The 15,782-nt window shown below is 37.0% G+C and overlaps 1 protein-coding gene across 1 annotated transcript in view; it reads right to left on the minus strand.

Moving 5' to 3' along the window:
• The window catches only part of prok2 (prokineticin 2), a 31,504-nt gene extending 16,160 nt beyond the window's left edge, over positions 1–15,344 (minus strand). Inside the window, exons 1-2 of the mRNA XM_039664786.2 lie at positions 15,193–15,344; positions 13,329–13,388 (exon numbers count right to left, since the gene is read on the minus strand). The gene's annotated coding sequence lies outside the window, so the exon portion shown is untranslated. The remainder of the gene's footprint in view (positions 1–13,328; positions 13,389–15,192) is intronic.
• Between the last annotated feature and the right edge of the window lie 438 nt (positions 15,345–15,782).

The raw sequence follows: 15,782 nt of genomic DNA on the forward strand, positions 1-15,782 counted from the left end.
AACACAAATAAAAGAATCATCAGTTGTCTTACATGGTTTGTGTGCTCTATTCTACGTCTTCTAAAGCTGTATGAAAGCTTTTTGAAACAAAAAAATAATCAAAAATCTTCACAGCAACTTTCAAATCTTTCCAAAGTACTGTATCTATGATATTCTGGTCTCTGTATATGGTTCTATATCTATGGGATTTGTTATAGCCTATTTTATTAACATTTCCCAAACCTTTCGGAATATGTCTCGGATCAAAACATATTGCCTATAGACTCAGACAGTCCGCTTTTACCTCCTCCTGTAAACAGCACCTTGGCTCTGAAACATATTTATACACACACTGCTGTCATGGGCCAAGAATGTGCTGGCATGACGGTAAATTGGGCTGACAAGGAAGGCAAGCAGGACCCGCGGCGGTCACATGGTGGTGATCATGTGACAGTCTGAGCCAGAGAAGAGTCACTAATGATTACATTGTGCCTACACATTCACTCTGACCATCTCCTGCTCAATTCAGGATGCATTTATAATGTTTAGGTATAATGTAGATTCTGGATGAAATCCCTGATGCATTTCAAATGTGCTTAGAGTGCAGATACTGAGACAATGGAATATTAATGCAATGGAAAATGCTGCTTACAACACAATACACACTGTATAGAAGCAATACTGTAGGCTGATACTGTAGGCTCCTATGTGCTGATACAACAAATACATGTACTGTAGATGTTGCACTATACTGTAATAAACAGAAATGCATCAAATTGCCTCACATACAGATTCCATTTTGTTTCGTGACTGCTTCCAAAGGATGTGTTAAAGTTACAGTAATCAGTACTTCTATTTTTCTAGGACACAGAGGCGATGAAATGAAAGAATCCTGCCAAATATTTCAGTTGATGCATGCCAGCTGGGAACAGGCATGCAAGAGGATTTTACACAAGCAAGCAACATAACCTACCAGTTTTGGAAATGTTGTTTTGACTTTATTGTTTACCTCTATTATTTACCAGTGTTTAAGACTGTGTGTGTGTGTGTTTGTGAGGGCTTGTGTTTGGTTTTTCATCAAGAGTGAATGGTTTTGAGTGTAGAGCTTCATTTTGACTTGAAAATAGGATGTCTGGGGAATTGGGTGAGAAGTTATGGGTTTACTGTTTTGAGAATACGAGGCATAGTTTGAAGAAATGTGTTAAAGCAATCGAGAAAAAACTGTAATTATTAGATTCAATAATCTCAACGAATCTCGCTTGGTCCCGAGATTGGCCGACCAACTTCCAATGGAAAACCACCATCAAACATCTGATTCATCCTTGTTCTGCCTTTCTCCCTCGTATCGCATCTCTCACTTTGATATGCCTTTCCATTTCTCTGTAGCCAATTTATCCCTAGCACAAGCCCCTTTGGCTGATGCGCAGTGTACACTGTAATAAGGAGCAACCCTCATTAAAGAGGTTCGCTGGAGGAATTGTGACATTACTGTCCTTCAAACATGCAGATATGCTCATATACACACTGATTCATTTCCTATTATGAAAAAATGTCTTTGAAGAGAATATGAGCATCTTCAAATATAGTCCCAGACATCACTGTGATTATACACGTAACATACACTACCTGATTATCGGTTCTGAAGCTGCCAAAATTCTTGAAATTTAGTAAAGCTCTGCAAACAAGGAATCTAATAGCACAATATTTTGAAAAAATAACTCTAGAAATGCATGCTTGAATGTCAGGAATGTTCCATAAACAGCACCACAAAAATATCAACCAAAAAATAATTTCTAGGAACTCTTCCAGAAATATCTGCTTTTTAAATTTAATCTTTTAAAAATTTTTCTTGAAAGATTTTCCTTGAAAGTGTCAAAACTTTTTAAAAACTTTCTTAAAATGACATCACGAAACATGAAAATAATCATCATATGTAAATCAGAACAGCTAAATGTAAGTCTAACATCTATGGATCTTTTGTGTTGTGTAGAAATTTGATCCCTCGACTGAGCATGATAAATGATCATAATCATAATATTAGAGCAGAATTGTAATAAAAGCCTCAATTTGGAGGAAGGCCATCTGTGTTTGCTATTTACTGGGTTAAACATATACATTACGCTCCAGGGCATCTAAATTCATTTGAATACCGGTGGCATCTGGTCACCTACTTTTTATAATCATTCTCACAGAACCTAAAAATAGACCCATGCAAAGCCTAATTTTGAGGCTAAATAAAAAGATTACTTCACATATGCCATATTTCACAATGCCATTACTTATGACAATAATGATTTAATATGGATGCAGTAATGCGAAAGAATAATGTATTCCATGTTACATTATTAAATTACCTCAGTCTTTGCGGGAGCCTGCTCTTTTCTCTAATTTAGAAAATGCTGCTGAAGCAGGAATTCTGATAAACTCGCATTATTTTTCTGGAGCTGGAAGGTAAAACTGCACTTCCTTTTCTTATCCTTTTGAGTCAGGCAAGATGCAAGATGGAGCTCTCTCTCTCTATCTATCTCACCCCTGACAGCTGATGCAGAATAATGCCATACAGAGGGAAAAAGAGAGAGAAGTTAACTTCAAATCTACAGTAGAGATGAGATTTGTGGGAATAAATCATTGTCTTTTCATGACACATCCCAGGCTACCCAGCCAGAAACGGAGACAGTTTCGGAGAATTCATAGAACTGTCACAGCATGCATTTAAGTATTCGCTTAGCATTTGAAACCTTTACATCGGACATCTTTGCCGGTAAAGGGACAGTTCACCCCAAAAACAGTACACATTTCTTTCATCTGTGGAACATAAAAAGATACTTTGAAAATTGTTTTAAGTGTTTTTATGCAATGGAAGTCAATAGCCATAAAAACGGTTTGGTTATCAACATTCTTCAAAATTTTTAATCAATGTCTATTCCTATATGGGTGATCATATATGAACATATGACAGATGTAGGAAATATTTGGCCTGAATTGTCACAGCCCATGGTGTGTGACCTATATTAACAGGGAATCCCGTGGGTGCATGTGCGGGGCAGTAATGATGGATGTTTGCTTGAGCCAAGCAATGAAGCATAACACAATCTATTCTCCTGGATGGGCAAACACCTCAGGTCTCGATCTCAAACACCTATACACATACTCGCAGAGACGCACATGCACACACACATCAACCTCCTGGAAAGAATAGTTTTTCATCCTTGTCCCTAAGTGATATTTCACCTGCCAGAGGCCTGGCTTCTTTATTACCTCTGATAGCTTTCCTGTTCTGTAGCTGATAACCTCACTTCCTGGTTCTTAGTCAATGTCGCCCTATTGGGTTTCATCTCATTTGTCAATGTAGACTTTTCCCCTTGAGTCTATTGGCCTTTGTGGGCATCTGGAGAAATATCTTCAATCTGTCTTTTACAGTAAAAACGGCTGCATAGACGGCTCTTTAACATTTTCCTGCCTTGTTTTATGCTATATGGTGGATTTACATACATTGTGGCATCATAACTTAGCATTATATATTTTAGTTATTAAATTGATAGTCTTTCTGACCACCTAATTATGTAAACAAACCCCTTAAAATATGACCGAAACAACAGTTGATCTTAAACAATGCCATTTAGAATGAAGTAAACACATTCATCTCATCCACTTCTTATATGCGACACTTAATTAAGACATTACACACAACCACAAAGAAGTCTTTAAACACAAGGTGAAGGCAGATGATTTGTAATGGGGTACTAATTAAAAAGATAATTACACATGCATCTGTTGAAATATGGATGCCAGCAGAAGTTCCCTCTAATTAACCTCCCAAGGACGGAAGCGAGACGGACAGAGAGAGAGAGACACCTCAACTCGCCTTTCAGTGACTTAGCAAGAGAGAGAAAAGACGGGAGAAAAAAATGGAAGGAAAAACGTGTAGCTATTATTAAATGTCTTTGTATTTTTCTGGAGGATTTATGAAGTGCAGCAGGATTTCCTGTTGTGTTAAGTCAGGACAGCAGAGAATAGAAGATATGAAAGAGGAAGGAAGAGTGGTCCTAATGGACATGTTCTTTAAATATAGCATAAAACACACTCGTGAACACATGTGAGGCCTTAAGTCAAACTCGTGGACCACGCGCCCAAAGCCCATAGAAACACAGAGTACATTTGTGCAGACTGTTCAACTAAATTGCAAAGGCGTTGTGTTAAAAATAGAGGCCCAGCTGACAGCCTGAGGGGACAGAATGCACATCTACCAAAACTACTTCTTTTATAGTGCTTTTTCTTTTTGGCTAGGTAAATTCAGTAGAAAAAAAATGTCACATGGAAAATATATTGCAAAGACATAAAGAAACAACAGGCAGTCAAATAAATTGAATATATATATACATTATATATACATACAATATATATATATATATATATATATATATATATATATATATATATATATATACAATTTAAATATACAGTTTTAAAAGTTAAAAAAAAAACTTTGATACAATGATAATAATGAAAGCAGTATAATAGCATGATTTCTGATCATGTGACACTGAAGAGAAGACATCTTTGCAATTCTTGGCAGTGTTGTAGTACTCGAGACTCGGACTCGGTCTCAAGACCATATTTTAATGGTCTTGGTCTTGTCATGGACTCGTGTCCATTTGGACTCGGAATTGACTCGTACTCGAACATTTTTTTTTTAGGACTCGGAATTATTCCCGAGTCCACTCGAGTTCAATTAAAAATATTTTTCATGATTATTAATGTATGTTAATAAAATATTTCTTTAAATTGATTGACACGCCCAGTGATTGGTGATTTTCTAGTGCGCAACTGCTCATGACAAATTGTAATAAAATTACTTTTAACACAACCTACTATGTGGCCTTTTTACCCTAAACTGATCATATTTTTAAACTCTAAGTAAATTCAGGAAAAAAAAAAAAAAAAAGGATTTCTCTAAGTAAATAAAAGTAAATTAGGTAATCAACCCTCACTGGTCTCGGTCTCGACTCGGACTCGACTGTCTCTGGTCTCGGACTCGACTCGGACTCGACTCTCTATGGACTCGGTCTTGACACAGACTCGACTCTCTCTGGTCTCGGTGTCGACTCGGACTCGAGTGAGGTGGTCTCGACTACAACACTGATTCTTGGGATCCCTGATTCCCTGCATTCTGCTTCCATCCTCTGCTCTGTTTCAGGATTTTTTTAAATGCAAGAATGTGTCCTGTGTGAACGGCTCCTCACGCAAGAGCACTTTGGTTAGATTTGCTCTCTGCATTTTAATGTTTAAATAGCCAACATCATTTGGGAGAGAGGAGCCGTATCCAGTATTTAAAGGGGGGGGGGGGGGTTGATTGCGATTTCACTTTTTTCACTTTAAATAGTGTGTAATATGTTGCTGATGGTGCATGAACAGTATCTGCAAAGTTGCAGTGCTGAAAGTTCAGTGTAAGCATAGATATCGTCTTTTAAAAATCTTGATCACTCAAGTTAAAATGACTCGATTGGGACTACAACAGGTTTTAGACGTCACTAACCCATAGATTTGCGTCAACCCTCCCTCCGGAAAATGCAAAAAAGGGCATGGCCATATTTCTGCGGCTCATCGAAAGTGTGTTATATGTTCACCAGCTGTCAGGTCTGTGGATGCAATTTATGTTTGATTATGTTCCTGAAAATGACGATCATAATTTAGCTCTCTACTGCGCATTTTACGATAAACAGCTTCCACAATCTCCATGAATTCAATGCCAGATTCAACAAGAAACTGTTACTAAAACATGAAGCAGTTGTTGGGCCACAACCTGTAAGTAACCTGTTCATCATTTTAAATGTATTCGCATGTATAATTTCAGACGTAATGTTTTAGTTTTATCAAATGCCAGCGCTGGCTTCATAGCCACTAGGCTACTAGTTATGATATTTTGTGTCTACGACAAACGCGTACAAACATTTTGTATATGTACTAATGTACTATTTTTCATGTATATTTACTTTATGGTGTTATTTTTCGATTTGATCAAGAACGTAAACCAATGCCAACGCTGTTTGTGTTTATAGTATCCAGTCAGTTTGATGCTATTTGTGTAAAACAAACGTGTATAAAGTTAAATAAAAAAATATATATAGGCAAATTACCATTCGGTAACGTTTTGTAAGAGCCATGTTTAGGGAGGTTCTGCTTGCCTCTCTTCATCACCGCTTTCTGGGTCTGATTCTGGCTCATACTGATACTGCAGTATCAACACCATTATGTACATTTGACAGGAACACACATGCAACTCTCGCCCGTAAAGGTAATGGGCGTTAAGTATCCGGACAACGTGTACTACAGTTTAGCCAATCACAACACACTGGCCCAAACTAAACAATCTGAGCCCATTGCCTGTTTCTGAGGGAGGGGTTTAATAGACTCAGGAAGTCAACCGATCTTTCTCCTGTCAGACAGAAATCATTCTGATATGCTGATTTGGTGCTCAAGAAACATTTCTTATTAATATTATTATCACAATTGAAAACAGTTGCACTGTAATATTTGTATATTTTAATTTAAATGCTATTTTTTCAGGATTCTTTAATGAACAAAGTTAAAAAGATTATTTATTAGATTTGTTATCATGTAAAAGTCTTTACTTGCACTTTTGATTTAATTCATCCTTGCTAAAGAATAGTATTCATTGTTTTCCAAAAATAAAAATCTTACTGACCCCAAACTTTTGAATGGTATTGTACATTAAAATTCTTCGATTGTAAAATGTTTCCATTCACTTTAGCTTATTTCATTTGCACATATTCAAACTTGCTGAGTTACAAGACAATTTTGAGTCATTTATCATTCTTTTCTTTTCTTCAGACAGAGCTTTCACTGTTACATTTCCCATTGCCTTCGGAACCAAAAGCACACATATAAATATTTTATCAGTGCTCTTTGCTCAAGTGAATAGTCAGCACTATTCAGTTCTTCAAGCCTTAAATTTTCAAGAAACAACCACTCACCTAAATTTACGACGACTACGCTTTCTCAGAGCATAATAATATTTTGTGAGTGGCACCAAATACTTCTGTTTACTGTGCATCTCTCAAACAGATGTTCAATGTCTCTCAACAATAGAATTCAAATGAGCACATCTTGATCTGAATCATAGTGTTTGTGGGTTAGAAGTGTGTGAACAGCACACACACAGCAGTCGTGTTGTTGTGTGATGTAACACAGTTTGATGACAAACAGAAGCCCTCAGATGCACTTGAATAGCTGTGCAGTTGGGGGATATGAATATTATATGTTATGATGTTTTGTGATGTGATGCTCAAGCTGCCTTGTTGAAGAGATATGATAGACTAGAGAAACCATACAAGTCCCCTGTGTTGAAAAATCGATGCTTTTATGTTTTTTTAACAGCAAATGCTAATGATGTTTACCGGCCTAGTGGTTCACAGTTCACTCTACTTTTTTGTCATTTCAAATATTATAGAACTCACAATAGCACAGCTAAACACTGGCTTTATATCTACAGTATAAGCAAGTGGTATTAATTAATTGTTATTTAAAATGTCCATGGCACAAGAAAAATGAAGAAAAATGTTGTTTTCAGTGGATTTATTTTGATTTTAATCACTAACTTTACGGTTGTGAAAGCTCTTGGGTAAATGCGTGAACACAATTTAACACCGGTTGCAATAAGACACATTTTGCCTTCCCTCTGAGAAGCTTAGCATCTATTTATAAAAATTTCACGAGTAAGCGCCAAAACTGCTAATTGAAGTAATATAGGAAAACTATAATTCAACACTTTTGCACGGAAACAAAGTTGCTTGGAGGAACACATTTTTTTGCTGAACACAAAGAAAGATATTTTGAAGAACAATTGGAATCCCATAGTATTTTTATTTTTTTTTACTATGGAAGTCAATGGTGCTAAATAACTGTTTGGTTCCAATCGTTCTTCAAAATATCTTCCTTTGTGTTCAGCAGAGGAAAGAAACTCATAGTGGTTTGCAACAACTTGAAGGTGAGTAAATGATGACAGAATTTTCATTTTTGGGTGGAGTATCCCTTTAAGGATTGTCAATAAACTGCCACTGTTATGATCGGCTAATGTCATAGGAAACCGTATCAATGCCGACTCACTATTGCACGTGAGTAAATGTTATTATGAAAAGAAAGGGCTTTATGAAATTATTTATTTACACTTTGCAATAGCTGCTGTCAGATCCTGTGCAGTTTACTGCTTTATCTTTCAACAAAAGTTTCTTTGCAAACATTACACTGTGCCAATCTGCAGTCATTCTCTGAACAAACATAAAATCCACCAGCGTAATCCAGCGCTGTTTCTTAAATGAACTGAATATTTTTTTCATATTCAATAACAACATATCCAGAAATTGACTCGCAAAAATTAACGAGGCGCACAAGCCCTGGTTTCCCTTACAATTTAAATAGCTTCAAATTTGCTCTTTTTGAGGACACAAGCTCCATAGGATCGCTTTTGCACATTTCAAAGGCAGCCTGTCCTTCTCCGCCATGAAGGAATCTTTGATCCTTACCCGGCTCTATTACTGTTGCCCACACCTGCACGTGGGCAGCGGGACACGGTCATTAACCGCGCGCGTCTGCATGACGTCTAGCTGAAGCTACTGGTGCTCACACTAATTGAGTGGAGAATTCCTCCTCACGAGGCGTTAATGAAAGCTTTTCACTTGAATGAGCGTGCACATCACAGCAGCTCAGGCACTAGCTACTAATGAGAGGAGTGAGAATATATTCTGTTACAAATGTTGTAGATCAAGGCATGATCATACAGCATGTTGTCTTTTTCACAGATTTTATCAGCTGGCGAACTTGCATTAGCTGCTCAGATTTACACTTGCCCCTTTCACAGGTCGACATATATGTATAAATGAAGGTTTTTGATGAAAACATTCCAGGATTTTCTCCATATAATGGACTTCATTGGGAACCAAACGGTTCAAGGTCCAAATGAGAGTTTCAGTGCAGCTTCAAAGGGCTTTAAACGATTTCAGACGATGAATAAGGGTCTTATCTAGGACCCTTCGAGTCATGACTCGAAAAGAGATTTGTTCATTTTGATGAACGAGTTCGAACAGGAGAGTCACAAACGCTCATCACAGAACAGGGCAAGGCGAGCATTTGTGCTTATAAAACTTTTTTATTTATTTGTTAAATGGCCGATCGTTTCGCTAGATAAGACCCATATTCATCGTCTGGTGTCGTTTAAAGCCCGTTGAAGCTGCACTGAAACTCTCATTTGGACCTTGAACCATTTGGTTCCCAATGAACTCCATTAATGGAGAAAATCCTGGAATGTTTTCATCAAAAACCTTAATTTCTTTTCGACTGAAGAAAGAAAGACATGGACATCTTGGATGACATGGGGGTGAGTAAATTATCAGCAAAAGTTTTTTAAAAGTGAACAACTCCTTTAATGAATATTATTTTACAGTACACACAAAAGATTTGTGCAACTGCAAAATCTGTCAATGAAATATTCATTCTGCCTCAGCATCATGTCCTTTGTGTTGGGTCCAGTCAACTTTATCCACATCATAGGCAATGTTGTCTTTTGCCAGAAAAAAAAAAAAAAAAAAACTCTAGTGTTCCGGATCCAGTCTTGTACTCACACCTGACCTCATCCTCTTCCTCCTCTTACACATACTCTTCTCCAGCTCATATTTTTTCCATCCATTGTTCAAGTCAACATTCAGTGCACCAGTGCCAACCTGTGTTTGTAGGTTTATACAGTAGTTTGTACAGTTGGTTTAATCACATCATTAGAAACAATTGTGAACAATTTTGAGCCGGTGTGAAAACGGTGACAACGAATATAGCCAAATTCGTGTTAAATTATTTTTGAGGCAGTCAAAAACTCTCCAACTGCTTTTAAAGGGGTCATCGGATGCAAAATTCACTTTTATATGGTGTTTGCATATAAATGTGTCTTTGCATTGTGTGGACACAACCATCATGCACTGAAAAAAATCCTTGCAAAAGCCAAGGCAGGTGTCTTGTGTTGACACGCCCCACGGCAGTTGCTCATTATCATTTAAAGAGACACACACCCAAACGGGTCGCTGGGAACACAGCTGTTCTCAACGACACAACCATTGAGGAATTTTAACCAAAGTATGATACAAAGACCCTAAAGAATCATCACAACTTGTAGAAAATGGGCATCCGATGACCCCTTTAAAGGTGACCGGTTGGAGCAGATTTAGAAAAGGTTGTTGCCAAACTGGTTTTAGTTCTTCCCCACTCACATGCAGATGCACAGAAGGTGTTCCCCATAGTGGGTTTGAACAAAACCAAAACTAGGAACAGTTTGGCTTTGGATAACCCCATCATCCATCATGACTGTGAAAATGGCTGGCCTTAGGCCAAGGTGTTTTAAGTAGGAGCCACACACACACACACACACACACACACACAGGGCAAATATTTATGACTGAGTATGTACATTGAGCACTGCTGTTCTGTTGACTTGTTTGGGGCCAAATTTATATTTATCTTTTGACAGATTTATGAAATATATTAAACTATTTATTTATTTGTCTGTCTTTTATCAGATTTACCAATTGTTATAATTTCCATTTGTGCTGGTCAATTATGAACAAAAGGCAGAATTGAACTACTATCAAAATGCCGCTGCGAATATGTGGATGACTCTTCCAGTCTTCCCCCAAACAGATTTCAATCAAAACGCATGACAATGCAAAATGTGTTTTAGTGTGTGAGAATGTGTTTTTGGAGTTTCACAAAAAAAAGTGCATGAGATTTGCAAATTATCTTGATTAAGGTTTTGCAGAGAGAGTGATTTATTCGACATATGGTTTTAGGACTTTGAGAATCAGAGAATGGGGTTTAGTGCCTAAGCAATTGTGGAAAACTGCAATTTGATTAATATACATATATATACATATATATTCACCATTTTTCTTTTTTTATCAGTAATGTGTTACATGAGTCACCAAAATGTTCCCATTAGAATCAATGGAAAGAACATTAATTATCATTTCAACTATGTACAGAAGATGCAGTGTGGCTTTTACTGACTTCATTTTCACTACTAGACCAACAGAGTGGGAGATCAGACAGACAGTTTGCCTGGAGGCTGATGGATTTCCCATAAGAGAGAGATGAGAAGCTTTACAAAGAGAGAGATGGGACTCTGACTAGCTTAAAAGGGATTTAAAGATTTATCACAAAGTGCCACAGGAGGATATTCCCCTCGAAAGCTCACCTGATATCAACCTTCCTGCCTCCCCTTACAACACAAACTGGTTTTTTTTTCCAACACAAACACTACATTAAGAAATTCATCTAGTTCATTATCAAAATCATTCAAAAGCAGCACTATAATAGTTGGATAATAGCTCTTACACTTCACCTCTAAATGAACCAAATCACGAACCAGATGATTCACAATCACTTCAAGCTACATCTTATATATGAATCTTGATCATTTATTAAACGTCTCGGTGTTCTTTCATCTAAGAGCCATATGTTGAATTTAACGGGCAGATCGCAGACCCAAGAGAGATACCACAGAGATAGAGAAAGGACATGTGAGAAGCTGTCAAAGCAAGAGATGACTCCAGGCAACAGATGCCCAATTACCATATTTACATAATTATGGTGATGTTGTTGGATCCGAATGAAGTTGTAAGAGCACATCTGTTGTTGTCCAGCTCTGGCGTAGCCCAGCAGAGGAGCAGGCTGAATATTTATGTGACATTTCATGATATTTCAATTGCGTGGTGCTTATCACAGTCAAATGCAATGGAGACCTAGCTTTCACAAGCTTGATTACCATCTGTACCAAGGTTTGATGGGAATATGGTTAACGAAATATCGTGACCGCGTTTCACAGCTTTTAGAAAATGTTTGCTAACAATTAAATAACACAATTTAGCTGCATGACTTTTATTTTGAATAATAAGGGATCTACACTTTCATTTCGATGGTCCACTTTAGACAATCTACTAACTATAAGTAAATATGGAACTTCATGTCAACTCTCATTAGAGTATTCGCAGACTGTGGTAGACTGTTAGGTTAGGGTTCAGATACTGTAAGTTGACATGTTGTTACTTAAATTACTTATAGTCAAAGGAAGGTATGTTGGGGGACCATCAATATAAAGTATAATACTCTAATGAGAGTTAATTGGCATGTAGTTGGGGTGGTGATGGCGCAGTGGATAAGACACATGTGAGACACCAATGTGTCCCTGAGCAAGACACTTAACCCCTTGTTGCTCCAGAGGCGTTTCATTTAGAAGCGTCAGCTAAATGAACAAATGTAAATGTAGTTGCAAAGTTGCTTATAGTTAGAATGTCTACTGGACCATCAAAATAAAGTGTTACTGGGATCTATATCTTTATCTGAGATGGGACTTCTAACAGGAAAACACCACTTACATTTGCAAATCTCAAAATGCAAGATCAAATCAGATCAAGCGCACAAAACTGAACAACCGCCTTATAACAAAAAGATGATATAATAACCAATATCATCTTAGAAATCAGCATTGGACAAACTTAATGCTCTAAAAAGTCTTAAATAAGCATTCACTTAGATTAATCAAGAGAATGAAATGAACGAGTCAAGCCTCTCTGGAATTTTGCTGCTATAAAATACGTTGCTTTCTGCTTCCCCTTTGAAGACAGCTTCTGCTCTAATAACTTCGTCTACAGGCCTGCTGCTCACAGGCTTTGAGCGGTCCTAGCTAGCTCTCGGCCTGAGCCATTTCAACTTTCAGATCAATTATTCAGACAGATAGCCTATAAATACCATTCTCTTTTAATGAAATATCCTGGTGAAGCACCGCAGTATGATGTAGCAAATGTAGTCCTGCTGACTTCCATGCACATCGATCTATATGTCTACAAGGAACATGTTACACGAAAACATATGATTATCGCATCTTTCGCCTTATCAAAAATTAAAAAAAGATTCAAAGAATTCTGATCAAAGAATCCTGAAAAACAGGTATTCCGGTTTCACATATATTAAGACGATATTAAGAATCACGTCTGTATTTAACATTGATAATTCTTGAATTTAGAATGATTTCTGAATAATGGCTGCAGAAAATTCAGCTTTGCCATCACAGGAATAACTTACATTTTAAAATATTAAAATAGAAAAGTTCATCTTAAAATTGTAATAATATTTCAGTATTACTGTAAATACTGGATTTTTGATCAAATAAATGCAGCCGTGGTGAGCATAAAAACAGATTTTTGAATGGTATTTTATGTGGAGATTATTCAAAGTGTGAGTTAAAGGAAAAGTTTGCCTTCCAAAAATATGTAAAATCATGATTTACTCACCCTCATGTCAGTCCAACCGGTATGATTTCATTTTTCCATTGAACACAGAAGGAAATCTATCTGAAATCAAATGATGTTCAGAATTAATGATAATTTAACACAAACTTATCAGATTTTAATGTGTGTGGCATGCCTTGAGGTCCAACGTTTAATGTGCAAATAAGATTTGAGAGCTACTGTGAATATACTGCTGTTTATTCTGAATATATTGTATATAGCTCATGGGTCTTTAATGACTGATTTTACAGTATATTATCTTTTTTTGGAGATACTTTCATTGTATGTAAAACAAAAAGAGAAGACATTCCACAAAATGTCCTTTTGTGCTTCACGGAAGAAAGAAACACCATAAGGGTGGGTGAGTAAATACTAATAAATCTTCGTTTTTTCCATAAATTGTTCCTTTAAATTATACAGATAGATTTAAAGGCTTCAAAGTAAAAATAAATAAATTGTAGGTGTGTTGTAAATGAGTCTGGAATTAGTAGTAAACTTCTCTCTGCATTCTAGGGGGAAAAAAATTTAGCCTCCTGCCTGTCCTTAAAACAGTGCCGCCACCTACAGACTTGCCGCAATTAGAGCATACAGAACACAGTCAAAATCACTGACCTGCATGTATATGCATATGACTGATACTGACATACATACTGTAAAGTCAAAGGCAGCGCTGCTATATTCTGGAGTATCAAAAACTAATCACTAATCACAGACAGTTTCTGGCCACTTTAATAAGGGGAATTAATTAACATGTGGTAAGACATCTGCCATGCTCCTAATGATCTCCTGAGTGCAACATCTTTCCAGCTAAGCCTCAAAATAGAATCTCCTTAGCATGGAGTCTGTTTAGAAAATAAATATGTAAATGTGAGCACCAGATAGACTGTGGGGATAGATAGACACACTTTGGCTTTCATGGCTGAGAGCGGGCGAAGAGTGGCAGAGAAAAGCAGTCTGCGTATGTCAAATGTAGTAGCTAGACAGAGGACTGTCAACTATGATGATGAGGATGAAAATGAATGAAACTGAGCTATATGTGTTACAAATTGGCACACCACACTAAGTGTCACAAGCAATCACATCACCTCACGCTATTCTTCAATGAATGACTATCAGTGGGTTGCTGAAGTGTGATTGTGACTGTATTGTTCACAAGATAACACATACACATTTGTTCTTATTTGTTTGAGTTTTTATACTATTATTATCACACAATACTTTTTTGAATTTCTATCATTTTCATTACAACATTATTTAGAACATATAAGATGACTTCTCTGTGGGAACTGTTAGCCACAAAGAGGTTGATTATGGTCTTCTTATTCATGTTGGGATTTTTGGTCCCTAATGTAGGGCAAAACCTGACCCACAAAACCACACAGTGAACAAACTGAAATCAGATATAGGAATTGTGACCACTAGATGGCAGAGAAATTCCATTGAAAAAAACATCCACTGTTAAACGTCTTCTAAAACTCTTTTTGGGCTAAAACAAAGTTAAAAGAATGATATAATACGAAGAAAGAAACTTACAATTTAGAAATGTCAAAATATAAACAACAGTAGCCAAAGACAAAGACTTCTGGATTTCCAAACATTTGGGAAGTTATAAGAGCTAGAGAAAACAATAGAGAAAACAATAACAATAGCCTACAATCCGTTTCATTCTATGGTTTATCCCAAAAATTGCAATAATAGGCCTACCAGGTTTTAACGTTAGCTACCGTGCGAGCGTAGAATCAAACCTTTAAATACACAATAAAACCCTAACGTCATTGTCAGTCACTATTAATCGAAAGGTAGAGAATGGCAACTTTTTATTCAGTCAGCGTAGCTGCTACTCGGCTAAAATACGGTTAATACGTACTGGTCTCAGTCCCAAACTGACAGCTTGCCATCAGGACTTGTTGTTTGTCTGCATTTACAGCTGCTGTACACGATTTCTGAGCCATTAAACCGTTTTCAAACAGATTTCCCAATTCACATTCACTCCTCTCTACCTTGCCTCTTCTGTTTACATCTAGCTCTTCCAAAGGGCTCACGCCATTGGCTTAGATTCTCTTTCGAGTTCTCTGATTGGCTAACACTCGCTTATTGGATTGCTATTGATGATAATCAGGTTAACATTTGGGAATATGACCAATTTTAGTTTAAAATGGGGATACCTCACACCAATGCCTTCACTTTCTCTCATCTTTAAGCACACACACACTAATAAAGAATTACACACCCAAGCAAAGCAGTAGCATATACATACTCAGAAAGTAGGCTCACGCATTTTCAGTTATTGTGCGGGGTTGCCAAGCTGTGCTGCTTTCACATTCATGAAAATCCTTGCCATTAATTCCCTGGGATGGAGGCGAGGCTGGACCACTGATGAAATATATGCCAGAAGCCCTGCCAATTTCTATCTGAAAGCCAACAGACATCTCATTCACTTAATGCTGTTTTGGGGAG

Source organism: Pimephales promelas, chromosome 8 (assembly GCF_988280905.1).
Source record: "Pimephales promelas chromosome 8, fPimPro1.hap1.1, whole genome shotgun sequence".
NCBI classification, from domain to species: domain Eukaryota; kingdom Metazoa; phylum Chordata; class Actinopteri; order Cypriniformes; family Leuciscidae; genus Pimephales; species Pimephales promelas.